The sequence below is a fragment of the Aspergillus fischeri genome, genomic scaffold (genome assembly GCF_000149645.3).
Source record: "Aspergillus fischeri NRRL 181 1099437635514 genomic scaffold, whole genome shotgun sequence".
NCBI classification, from domain to species: Eukaryota; Fungi; Ascomycota; class Eurotiomycetes; order Eurotiales; family Aspergillaceae; genus Aspergillus; species Aspergillus fischeri.
In genome coordinates, this window is record NW_001510317.1 from 1 (window position 1) to 688 (window position 688).

The 688-nt window shown below is 28.8% G+C and overlaps 1 non-coding gene across 1 annotated transcript; it reads right to left on the reverse strand.

Moving 5' to 3' along the window:
• Positions 1 to 297: 297 nt before the first annotated feature.
• NFIA_031500 lies at positions 298 to 368 on the reverse strand. Its single transcript has one exon. It is a non-coding gene; the product is annotated as a tRNA-His (tRNA).
• Between the last annotated feature and the right edge of the window lie 320 nt (positions 369 to 688).

Genomic DNA, 688 nt, shown 5'->3' on the forward strand with positions numbered 1-688 from the left:
CCCAATAAACCTGAGAATAATGCAAAGATTAAGTATAAAGTACCAATGTCTTTAGCATTAGATGATAAATATCATCTTTCTTGTCATTCTGAAGGTTGTTTTAAAGTTATAAATGAAGTACTCTTTTGAGTATTTATTGTGGCTATATCTTCTTTTTTAGTTGAAGTTGAAAAAGCTCTTCCAAATGAAATATTATGTTTTGTTAACAGATCTAACAAAAAACAATTAAATGTTGTTCTTCGTGAAAACGAATTTGAATTTATGTGAATAACTTGACCTTATGATCAAGTTATTTAGGGAGGGTACCTAGAATCGAACTAGGATATACTATGCCACATACAGCTGTTCTACCATTGAACTACACCCACCTTCATATATTTTCATATATGAATATAAAAATTTTTTTATTATAATAAGTTTATACAAAATATCTATTTACCTATTTTATTAGCTACATTATCAATAATTTTGATATATTTCTCATAAGTTGTAAAATCGATATTACCCCAAGCCTTTTTACACATAGAACTAGCCATCGGAAGATTTCCCTTAACACGTCCTGACTCTACTAATGCTTTTCTTCTTTCCATATACTCAAAAACAGCAGCAAAACCTTGATCATCTCCAGAATATTTATAACTTCCAAATGGCCGCTTATTCCATGTACAATAATAAATATCTGTAAGTT